The sequence below is a fragment of the Castor canadensis genome, chromosome 2 (genome assembly GCF_047511655.1).
Source record: "Castor canadensis chromosome 2, mCasCan1.hap1v2, whole genome shotgun sequence".
NCBI classification, from domain to species: domain Eukaryota; kingdom Metazoa; phylum Chordata; class Mammalia; order Rodentia; family Castoridae; genus Castor; species Castor canadensis.
The window spans coordinates 30320359-30332357 of record NC_133387.1 but is presented as its reverse complement, the minus strand read 5'-3'; positions in this window follow the sequence as shown (position 1 = coordinate 30332357).

Sequence of the window (11999 nt, the reverse complement as noted above, 5' to 3'; positions counted from 1 at the left end):
AGCAGAGTTTATTGGGCTGGCTAGCCAGGGTCGAGCTCCCACACGGACACGCAGGACCGGTTAGGAAAACACGACCCTGAGCCTCTTTAGGGGAAATCTTATATAGACTGCGGTGGCATGCATATTTTCGTTATCAACATTGGGCAAGCAGGCAGAGCACATCTTGCGCGTACCTCACATCTTGCACGTACTTCACATCTTGCATGTACCCCCCACTCACATTCCCCACATTCTATATGCCCTAACTGAGCCCTGCCGCATTGCTTATCTTATCTACATGGGATGTTTGGTACTGGTTTCTCCAACAAGGGGGTTGGGGCCCGCTGAGACCTCCTATTCCTTTCATTCCCCCCTTTTCTTACGGCCTAAATTGAGGAATCATTCTCAAGGGGATGAAGAGCCTGATATTGTTGGCGGAGGACCAGAAGTTGGATAGTATTAATTCGACTTTTGACAAAAGTCATAAGTCGGTTTAGAATCCAGGGTCCTATGGTAACAAGTAATAGGATGATTATTATTGGCCCTGCCAATGCAGATAAAAGGGTAGCCAACCATGGGGACTGGTTAAACCAAGACTCGAACCAGCTTTCCCCGGCCTCTCTTTCTCGTTTTCTTTGTTCCAGGCTCTTTCGAAGTTTAGACATGGAGTCACGAACAACTCCGGTATGGTCAGCGTAAAAACAACATTCTTCCCCTAGAGCAACACATAGTCCCCCCTTTTGGAGGAACAACAAGTCCAGACCTCGTCGGTTTTGAAGTACTACCTCAGACAGGGAAGTGAGGGATTTTTCTAGGTGGCTAATGGAGGTTTCTATTCTCTCTATATCTTCGTCTATGGCTGCACGCAGCGAAGACATCCCTTTCTGCTGGGTGGCCAAAGAAGCTATGCCGGTTCCTGCTCCCGCTAACCCTAGGCTGAGTAGGGTAGCAATAGTTACTGTGGAAATAGGTTCTCTCTTTTTCCTTTTTTCAACCATTTTTGTATTCCAGTATGAATATAGACTCTCTTCCGAATGATAGAGGATGCGGGGCAGCACAGTCACTATAACACAGAATTCTTTAGAGCTGTTAAACACCTTAGTTGATAGGCACGGGGTGAGTCCAGACCGCGAGCATAGCCACCACCCATTGTCCTTTGGAATTACCCATTTAATAGCATTTTCCCAGGTAGAACTAGCGTTAATAACAGTACATAAGTCCCGTCTGTTCTTTGGCACTTTTCCTAAGCAGGTTCCTTGTCCGCTTACCTGCTGTATGGTCAGACCTCTCTTACGGTCTCCCTAGGAACATTGAGTAGGGTTTTCCTCAGATGAGGTATCGTGAGTGGTGTTTAGCCCTATTGCCTCATAGAATGGGGGCCTCACATCATAACATAACCAACAGGAGTTAGTCATGTTAGGGTTGGTGTGGTTTAACGTCAGGAAGGCAGCACCCACTAGCTCCCAGAGGGGGTCTTTAGATGCGGTCATGAGACTGGGCCTCACCAGGGGAGGGCTGGTTTCTGATGGTCTTGGAGTTGTAACATTAGCCCGGGCTATGGTTGAGGGAAGGTGATGAGCTGTGGGAGGTTGGGGAGGTGGCTTTACATAGGGTGGCCTAAGTACCTTATTAGGGCCTATTGTTATTGTAGAGACTGGTTGTTGCACACGCCGCAAAGTAAAAAGGGCTCCTGGATGATTTGTTTTGTAGAGTCTGACTCCCCAGGATTTACCCAATTCCCAATTCGTTGCCTTTTTTCCTAAATCAGTGAAATTTATCATAATGGGATTACAATTGGGGGGAGTTGGGCATCCCTTATTTATAGGTCTAGGTTGGTGGTATGTAATGCCAGATTGAGAGACTCTACTTAATTGAATAAGGTCCCCCTGTTCGGGGGGTGGCCACCATATATCCCCTGAGCTCTCACAACCCCATGACTTACAATAATAGTCTGCGATTCCTCCACATTTTTTTCTGTGGTTGGGTTGGGGAGCGGGGCAGACATAGAAGTAACTTTGGCGCAAATCCCATTGTCCCCTGCCAGTGAATAAGGCCCTTAAGTCAAAGTATAATTCTGGGAACCAGGTGCTGGGAGGGGTCACCTTGGAGGTCTGGTTAAGAATGTCTCCTGTGGACACATCTACAATCATCCAGGTCAGGTTAAAAGGTTGATGTGGATTTGTATGCCCCCAGCAAGTGGTGGACAGGGTTAGAAAAAGGAATAAAGTTACCGAGGTCCAGTATGAAGTTTGAGTTTGAAAAAATTTTCCTTGTGGTGGGACACCCTTCTTGTTGGCAGGAAGCCTTTCTTCATAGCTACCGGATCTGCCGGTCTGATGTGGGTGTAGTGGACCCAGGTGATGATCCCATTCTAGGAGGGCTGCGGAGCATCTGGAGTGTTCTCGTTTTTCGGAGCATCCCGTATCAGCCGGAGCTTGAGTGGGTTTGTTGGATGCTTCCGTGCGGACCAATTTTCCTGTTTTTTCTCTGGAGGGTGAGCCCATCTTACACGGGAATGGTGTACCCATGCTGCAATCCCGTCGACCTTGAGGGCGGTAGGGGTAGTAAACAGTACAACATAAGGTCCTTTCCATCTAGGCTCTAGGGTTTTGGACTGATGCCTTTTAACCCATACCATGTCACCTGGGACTATGCCATGTTCCGGAGCCGGGTCCCTCTTAACAGCGTGGTATGCTTGAATTAAGGGCCAAATCCGTTGTTGCACTTTAGCTAAAGCCTGCAACATGGTCAGGTAATTTGGGGCCAGATCACCTAGTTCTGGGCTTAAGGTCCTCTGAATGATGGGGGGTGGAGCCCCATACAGGATCTCAAAGGGAGTTAGCCCATGGACATAGGGGGAGTTCCGGACTCGGAAGATGGCCAAGGGAAGGAGCGTCACCCAATCACTGCCAGTCTCCAGGGCCAATTTGGCTAAAGTCTCCTTTAGTGTCCTATTCATCCTTTCTACTTGCCCTGAGCTCTGGGGGTTATATTCACAATGTAGCTTCCAATTGGCCCCCATAGTCTGGGCTAGTCCCTGCAGGACTTTACTAACAAAAGCTGGACCGTTATCTGACCCAATTGCCTCGGGCACCCCATATCTGGGTATGATTTCCTCTAGCAAAGCCTTTGCCACTACCTGACTCGTCTCCTTCTTTGTAGGAAAAGCCTCCACCCAGCCTGAAAAGGTATCTATGAATACCAGCAAATATTTGTACCCAAACTTTCCCGGTTTTACCTCAGTAAAATCCACTTCCCAACTTCTTCCCGGAGCCCTCCCCCGTTCCCGAGTACCTGTATGGTGCCCCTCCCTTCGTCCTGGTTTCATGATTGTGCAGCTGGCACAATTTCCACAATTTGGCGGACTGCTATGGTCTGGTTCAGAAATCGGAGCTGCGCAGATGTCAACAAGTCTAGTAATTTTCTCCGCCCCAAATGGGTGGACTTATGTAAGTTAGCCAACAGGAATCGTCCGAGTTTTTCAGGCAGAATTAACTTGCCTTCCAAGTCGCTTTTCCATCCGTCTTCCCCTTCTCTAAAGGGGGAGTGGGCTCTCATCCAAGTGAAATCCTCTGTGGAGTATTCTGGTCGGGGGGGTAGTGGAGGGAGCTCTGGGACCGGCACGTCTATCGCCGCAACCGTGGAAGGTTGCCCTGTCTCCATGGGAGGACTCACCATTGCTACTCTCTTTGCTTCTTGATCTGCTCTGTTGTTACCGACAGCTTCCGGCGTCTTGGCAGACTGGTGGCCTGGGACATACATCACTGCCACTGCCTTCAGTTTTTCCACTGCCATTAATAGACGCTGGACTTCGGCTAGGTTCTTTAGATGTTTTCCTTCTGCTGTGCGGAATCCTCTTTCGCGATAGATGGCCCCGTGGACATGGATGGTACCGAAAGCATAGCGGCTATCGGTGTAGATATTGACTCGCTTTCCTTTTGCCCTCTCCAGGGCCTCTGCCAAGGCAATTAATTCCGCTTTTTGGGCTGATGTTCCGGGTGGGAGGGCGCTGCTCCATACCGTATTTCCTTCTTGGTCGACTACAGCTGCCCCTGCCCTTCGGGCTCCATCTTGGAAAAAACTGCTTCCATCCATGTACCAGTTTAATTTGCAGCCGGACAGGGGGGTATCCTTTAGGTCAGCCCGTACCTGTGTAACTTCGGAGAGGAATTCTTTGCAGTTATGGACAGGTGTCTGCAGTTCCGGGTTAGGCAACAAGGCGGCAGGGTTCAGGATTACGGGATCTGTGAATGTGATCCGAGGGGAATCCAACAAGAGCCCCTGGTAGTGGGTGAGCCTGGCATTCGTCATCCATTTCCCAGGGGGTTGTTTAAGGATTCCCTCCACCGGGTGAGGGGCCGTTACCCAGAGGGCCTGTCCAAAGGTTAGTTTATCGGCTTCTCTCACCAGCACGGCAATGGCCGCTATGATGCGGAGGCAGGGGGGCCATCCTGCCGCTACTGCGTCTAATTTCTTGGAAAAGTATGCCACTGGTCTCTTCCAGGGACCTAGCTGTTGGGTCAAGACTCCTTTGGCTACCCCCTTTTTCTCATCTACAAACAGAGTGAATGGTCTTGTAGGATCTGGCAAGGCTAAGGCAGGGGCCTGCAAAAGAGCGTCTTTTAGCTGATCAAAGGCCTGTTGTTCTCTCTCTCCCCAACTCCAATCTGGAGCTTCTTTGGTGGCCTCATATAGGGGTCTGGCTATTTCCACAAATCCTGGAATCCAGAGTCTACAGAACCCCGCGGAGCCCAGGAATTCTCTCACCCCCCTAGTGGATGTCGGGGATGGGATAGCCAGAATAGTCTGTTTCATGGCATCAGTCAGCCATCTTGCCCCATCTGCAATCCGATAACCCAAATATGTCACTGACCTTTTACAGATGTGAGTTTTCTTGGCACTTGCCCGATACCCCAGCTCACCTAATTCCGTTAGCAGGTGTTCAGTAGCCTTGATGCACTCCTCTCGGGTTTCTGCCGCTAACAGTAAGTCATCAACATACTGTAATAGAGTGACTCGTGGGTGGCTCCGACGAAAAGGTTCCAGGTCCTGGCTCAGGGCCTCATTAAACAGGGTGGGAGAGTTTTTAAATCCTTGCGGCAGTCTGGTCCAAGTGAGCTGTCCGGATTGGCCCCCATCTTCTTGCCATTCGAAAGCAAATAGCGGCTGACTAATTTCTGACAATGGAATGCTGAAGAAAGCATCTTTCAAATCAAGGGTTGTATACCATACTTGCGAGGGGGGTAGGTGGCTGAGCAAGGTATAGGGATTCGGAACGGTGGGATGAATGTCCTCCGTCCGCTCGTTTACCTTTCGTAGGTCTTGCACAGGCCTATAGTCGGACGGGGAGCAGAGGAGTATTCCAGGCAGACTGACAAGGTCGCAGTACTCCTTCCTTTATTAGCCTGTGGATATGAGGGGCTATGCCTCTTCGGGCCTCCTCAGGCATAGGATACTGTTTCACCCGAATGGGGAGAGCAGAAGCCTTCAATTGTATAACTACGGGCGGGAGGTGTTTGGCGAGGCTGGTTCCCGCAGTCTCCGCCCAGGCCGTGGGAAATCTTTTTACCCAATGAGTCATGTCCCCTCCTGGTTCCTGTTGACTCTCAAACAGACGATGCTCGTCAGCCAATGATAGGGACAAGACATGAATCGGGCTCCCTTCTCGATCAGTCACAATTATTCCATCTGGTTCAAAATGGATATGGGCCCCTATTTTGGTGAGTAGGTCCCGTCCGAGCAGGGGAGCGGGGCTCTCAGGGACGACCAAGAAGGAGTGTGTGACCTGGTGTTTTCCTAAGTTCACCTTTCTTTTGGTAGTCCATGTACATAACTGCGTACCGGTGGCCCCCTAAACAACACTTGTTCGTGCCTTGTTCAAAGGTCCATGTGCCTTGTTTAAAACCGAATATTGGGCGCCGGTATCCACCATGAACCCCATCGGCTTCCCCTCCACATGCATTGTTACCCAGGACTCGGGGAGGGGGTCTGAGCCCCGTCTCCTTCAGTCCTCTTCTCCGGCTAGGAGGACTCTGGCCTGCTCTACTGCTCGTTCCCTTTCCCTGTTTTCCCCCGGTCTCCTTCCAAACCCTCTTCTTCCCTTTAACTTAGAACATTCTCTCTTCCAATGCCCCGTTTCCTTACAGTAAAAACAGTGTTCCTTATCCGGGGTCCTGGCGTGGCCCCCTCCCCTGGGTTGGTCCCGGACACCCGCTAGGAAAATACGAGCCATTTCTCTCTGTTGCTTTCGGTTTTCCTTAGCCTGGAACTCCCGGTCCTCCTTTCTCAATTTCTCCTGGGCCTCCCTGTCTTCCTTTCTCTGTCTTTCCTCCCTTTCTTCTGGAGTTTCCCTAGCGGTAAAGACCTTTTCTGCTACCTGCAGCATTTCCCTTATAGTCATCTCCCCTAAGTTTTCCTGTTTATTGAGTTTTCTCCTAATGTCTGGGCTGCCTGATTAATGAATGAGAGTACCACAGCAGACCGGTGGAGGTCCGCCTCAGGGTCAATAGGGGTGTACTGACGGTATGCCTCATAGAGGCGCTCTAAGAAACCGGCTGGGCTTTCGTTTTCCCTTTGAACGACTGCTTTCACTTTTGCAAAATTGGTGGGCCTTCTGGCGGCCACTCGGAGACCGGCCATAAGAGTCTAGCGGTAGATCCGAAGACGCTCCCTACCTTCTGCGGTCCCGAAATCCCAATTAGGGCGGCGTAGGGGAAAAGCCTCGTCTATGGCTGGTTGGAGAGTTGTGGGTCTCCCATTATCCCCCAAGATGTTCTTCCTCGCTTCGTTGAGGATGCGCTCTCGTTCCTCCGTCGTAAAAAGAGTATTGAGCAGCTGATGACAGTCATCCCAAGTGGGACGGTGTGTATGCATGATGGACTCCAGGAGATCTATGAGACACTTGGGGTCTTCAGAAAAGGGCGGGTTCTGCGTCCTCCAGTTATATAGATCACTGGAGGAGAAGGGCCAGTACTGAAACTGTTGCCCTCCTCCCGGTCCCCCTTGGCCCACCATCCGGACTGGAAGTGTAGGGACAGTTTCCTCTCCCTGTGTTGATGAGGGGGGCCCGTCTTCCCCCTCCCTTTCCCGGATCCCTCGGGGGCGAAGTCTTCGACCCATTCCTCCTCCTGCTGCCAGTCCTGTTGAGGAGGATGAGGAAATTTCCTCCTCCGGGGCACTGGCTTGGCCAGGGGGAGTCATGTATGGAGGCGGCCGATCTTCCTCTGCCCCTGCGAGGGATGGGTAAAGGGGGGAACTCTCTGGTAAGACCGGAGATGGTGAAGGAGATGCCCTAATTTGAGGACCGGTCAAGGTGGGAAGAGGAAGTTTTTCCTCCTCCTTTATGACCAAGGCGGGCGTGACTGGGGTTTTAGCCCCGGGGGCCGAACTGGAGGGGTGGGTCAGAAAAACTGTTAACCAAGGGGGAGGGTTCCTCACCAGATCCTCCCAAACCAAAATGTAAGGAACTTGGTCTGGATGGCCTCGATTGTCTGGCTGAAAATGACTGCTTTAACCTTAGTGATCAGGTCTAGGGAGAGGGAACCTTGAATGGGCCACCCGACTCCAAAGGTGGGCCACTCTGCAGAACAAAAGGTGTCGAACTTACCTTTCTTGATGACCAGACCCGCATTTAAGGCCCTTTCTTTAACTTCTGGAAAGTGAGAAAGGATCAGAGACTTTGGGGTTGTTTGTCCCTGTCCCATTGTGGAAGGAGACTCAAACACCAAGAGAGATAGAACAAAAAGGGTAAAGGCAACAATAATTCCACACACACACAACACTCTCCAGCACTCGCTCGGACCGGTCCTTCTCTCACACTGGTGCGCACCCCATTCAACCTCCTCACCGTCCAACTGGGATATCAGGCCGAAAGGCGTCCACTTGACGGGTGGTCGGTCGACTAGCTCAATTAGTTCTTCACCTGGCGCCAGGGTTCCTAAAATGCTCGAGCCCAAATGAGAGGAAAGCCTCTCCCAATAGGACCCTGTGGTCCTCCTTGCGAGATTCCCAGAATGAATCTCCCTGGGGATTGGCCGAATCCCCGCCGCGGCCCAAATGGAACACTCAAGTTCCTCCAAATGAGGGTCTGGGATCCCCTCCCAACGTCTAGGACTTGGGATCACCCCTGCTTTCTCGCAGGCAGGTTCTGTCTCTCGAGAAAATGAAATCTCGGTGGAACCTCCAAATGTTAGGACCCGGAATCCTATTCCCCCGAGAGACAGAGAGCCAGGCGAGAATGCAATCAACAAAGCAGAGTTTATTGGGCTGGCTAGCCAGGGTCGAGCTCCCACACGGACACGCAGGACCGGTTAGGAAAACACGACCCTGAGCCTCTTTAGGGGAAATCTTATATAGACTGCTGTGGCATGCATATTTTCGTTATCAACATTGGGCAAGCAGGCAGAGCACATCTTGCGCGTACCTCACATCTTGCACGTACTTCACATCTTGCATGTACCCCCCACTCACATTCCCCACATTCTATATGCCCTAACTGAGCCCTGCCGCATTGCTTATCTTATCTACATGGGATGTTTGGTACTGGTTTCTCCAACAAGGGGGTTGGGGCCCGCTGAGACCTCCTATTCCTTTCACTAGAGATCTGCTATACAGAATAATGATTATAGTTAAGAAGTATGGCCAGGTGCTGGTGGCTCACGCCTGTAATCCTATTTACTCAGGAAGCAGAGATCAGGAGGATAGAAGTTTCAAGCCAGCCTGGGCAAATAGATCATGGGACCCTATCTCAAAAAACCCTTCACAAAAATAAAGCTGGTAGAGTGGTTCAAGGTGAAGGCTCTGAGTTCAAGCACCAGTACCACAAAAAAAAAAAAATTATGTACTTAAAAAGTTTGTTGAGACTAAATTTCAAGTTAAATTTTCTTAACAACAACAACAATATATATATACATATATGATACACTCATGTATACACTATCACAACTTAACATTAGCATTTTGCAAATTTGTTCCAACCTAAAAAATATCATTATGAATAAAGCTAGAGTTTTCCTCCCCTTCTCACAGGTAATCACTCTGACTCTTCCATGTTTTCTGTATTTATCAGTATTTTTATACTTCTGCAGAGTACAATTTTGAATTTGTAAAATACATAATTATGTAGTATATGTATTCTGCAACACTCCTTTTTCAGTTAATGCTTTGTTTTTAAGATCAATTATACCGACATGTAGATATTAATTTATTGCTTTTAATTTCAGCAAAATATGCTATTATGTGACTATAGCACACTTTATGTATTCCTTCCTCTTTACCTGGTAAATTGCATTGTTTTCAATAGTCTCATTGCAAGTGATGCTGCATGCCTCCTTCCACTTGTGTACAAGAGTGATTCCAGCATTAATACCCAAGAGCAGGATTGCTTATTGTGAAACACATGCATCTTTATATTTTACAGATGATGTAGTGGGAAATGGTTTTCCAAGAGACTGTTCCAATTTCCACACTCTTCTGCAGCATTTGAGAGATCCTCATTCTTCTAACTTTGGTATGTAGAAGAGTGTTAACCTAACAACTATGAAATGCAGCTTGCTTTCATTTGAATCATTTCTAGATTGAACATTTCTTCATATATTTAGTGACCATTAAGAATTCTTTTCTACAAGTTTCTCCTGCTTGCACCTTTTGCTTTTCTGTTACATTGGTCACCTTTTTTCATAGTGATTATTGGAGTTCTATATATTCTTTGTATTCTAGCTACTATTTCTCCTTATACTTCTGTTTTACTTCAAATATATTTCCAGAAGGTTTTAGGTACGTACAAACTTACCATGTTTGCTTTTGCTTAACATTTTCCTACTATATTCTCTTTTTTCAATTTCTCTGGAGTATATTATTTTATATGTGCACTTTAAGTAGTATATCATCTTTTAATAAATGCATTTAGTGTATTTGCTATATTTGTTATAATTACTGAGGTGCTTATATTTGCTAACTTATATTTAATTTACTGTTTTATCCCTTTTTTTGTTCATTTGATTAAATTCTTTTCCATTTTCCACTTTTCTTTTACCCCTACAGATTTAAAAACTACTTAGTTTTTGTTTTTCAATAATAACCTATCAAATTTTAACAAACATGTTAACTATATGTTTTTAACAATATGTAAATAAAATTAGTAACTTTTAAGCTTCCTATTTTAAGAACACAGGGATTTGGCATGTTCTAAGTACCCCTAAAATTGTCTCTGACATGTACCTTTCTACTACTGTCTGCAATCTTAATTCCATCATTTTATATGAAATTAGTATTTCCCACACAAACATAGCTGAGAGTTAATCTTATTTTTAAGTATGTTTTACTTTATTTACTTCTGAATTTTCTTTTTCTTTGTGATTTTAGTGTTTAGAATTTTAGTTTGAGGGCTCATCCACTCTCTCTCTTTCTCTTTCTCTCTCTCTCTCTCTCTCTCTGTCCTTCCTTCTCCCCTCCCTACCGGAGTTCCTAGTCAAGAAGTAAGTCTTATTTTGTCTCTCAACCTCTCTTCTTTGTGATACTGGAGATATCATAGCTCCAGTCTTAGGCAAAGAGGCAGCTTGCCCCATATCCTGGTTTCAGAGAGGTAGGGAACCTCCCTCCCCTGTCATCCTAGGCAGTCAGATTTATAAGACCTATGGCCTTAGTAATGGTCGTAGTTTTTCTTAACCTGTTTACTTGGGCAGGAAATCTGGAGCCAGCCTCAAATTTCATGTGGTAAGCCTGGCTTCTGAGTCTTTCCACATGTAGAATGCTTTTGGTTCCAATTACCCAGAAAGTCTCAAATTCCTGGAATGTCTTAGATCTAAGATTAAAAGCCACCAGGTCTGTAGCTTCAATCCTCACCAAAGTGTGTGCTTCAATTTTGTTTTTGGTCTACAGAAATGTTTACACTACTTTTAGCATGGCTGAGTCTTACTAATTTAATAATTTTAAAAACCTTCTATGGACTTTAGATGAAAAAGGGACACAAATAACAAATTTACATTACTTTGACTGAATTTCATTTAGTTGCTTTTATAAATATTTGATAATATGACAAACAGAAAATGCAAATTACTCATTGAATTTGCATTGCTTTTGTTGAAAGTGAAACTAATATATTTGACATACGATTGTTAGTCAGTTAAACATTCCTTTTTTGGGCAATGCTTATTCATAAATGTTTCTTAAATCATTTTTTGACACTTTTTTTTGACAGGGTCTCACTTTGTAGCCCAGGCTGGACTTGAACCCACAATCCTCCTGCCTAAGTCTTCTGAGGGCTAGGATTACAGGATACTACACCAGGTCTTGCAACATTCTCTTTTTTGTAAAATTGGACACCAGATCCCATTTTTGTTTGTTTGATATACTGTCTTAATACTTCTACTCCATTTCTGTTCTAGGTTCATAACTATACGAGTACAAATGTCTTCTAAGCATCTTCTTTTTGTTTAGCAGGAAGCAATGTTTTATTGTGCCAGCACAGACTCAGCGGACTTGTGTCCAAAGACTGAGCCCTGAGAACAAAGGGGTCTCACATTATATACCCTTGCAAGCAGGTTACAGAAGCAAAAAGCAAGGTCTAACCCATATATGGTTATATTTAATTTTATTGGCCACTTTAAGCTAATGCTATGTGACTTTCCCCTCCCTGGTTCTAAGCACCTTCTTAATCCAGAACAACTTTCAAAACATGGTCTTCAAATTTTAGTGCACATCAGAATCACCTGAGGCTTCTTAAAATACAGAATGCAGGGCCCTGACAAATGCCTGCTCCACCCTGATCCAAGCTCCTAGTTTCTAAACTAGTGGGATCTAAAAGTGTAGTGTAGAACCTGAATCTGAATTTCTGAGATATTTTCAGATGATTGTGATGTTGGTCTGTGGAGCATACTTTGCAACTACTTTAGAAACACTGTTTGCATTCTAGCACTGTACCAGAAATTACCTCTTGCTAGTAGCATTGTGTCTACACGCCCATGTTTGAAGCCCTCCACCACCGACCTTCACTACATGTACCAATTTTATTTTCCTTTTCT